The sequence below is a fragment of the Schistocerca serialis genome, chromosome 3, assembly GCF_023864345.2.
Source record: "Schistocerca serialis cubense isolate TAMUIC-IGC-003099 chromosome 3, iqSchSeri2.2, whole genome shotgun sequence".
In the NCBI taxonomy this organism is placed as follows: domain Eukaryota; kingdom Metazoa; phylum Arthropoda; class Insecta; order Orthoptera; family Acrididae; genus Schistocerca; species Schistocerca serialis.
The window spans coordinates 646,442,848-646,443,572 of NC_064640.1; positions in this window are offsets into that span (position 1 = coordinate 646,442,848).

Consider the following 725-nt stretch of genomic DNA (forward strand, 5'->3'; position numbering starts at 1 on the left):
ATGTTCATTATTGTACTTCACATTACTCTGTGATGTCCATTATTTTACAGTACGATTTACAAGGATCAAGAACGCCCTGTTTCTAACCTATCAAACCTCACGATTCTCATGTGGCCAGCCATTCCCACCTACGCAGCGCTTTTTGCGTGCTGCGTCGAGCCCCTATTGACACCCGGGCTCGGCAGGGTACCCGAACGAACCGTGGGCCTCCACAGTGCATCGCGACTCGCGCACTCTTTCCGGCACAGCAGAGCTCGATTAACCGCAGTGCGCACAGCACAACGGAGCGGTTGGCCTCAGGCGGGCTCCGGAGGATAAATGTGGCCTGATACACGGCTCTGCAGGGAAGGCTACACCTACACCGATCAGTCAGAACATTGTAACCACCGACATACTTACGATATAAACCCGTCCAGGCGATAGCAGCGTCACCTGGTGCGGAACGACTGCTAGTCAGACACACGCACGTGCATGTAGCATCAGTGAGGGTGCTGCCGGTGTGTAGTATGGGGAAGGCGCGCAATCTATCTGAGTTTGACCGAGGGTAGATCGTGACGACCCGGAGGCTCGGCACGAGCGTTTTTGGAAACTGCAAGACTTCTCGGATGTTCGACGAGTACTGTGGTGAGTGTCTTCAACACGATGCGAAACCAAGGTGAAGCCATGTCCATAGATCATGGGATTTGTCGGCCATCCCTCATTACAGAAGTCGGACGTCGTAGTCT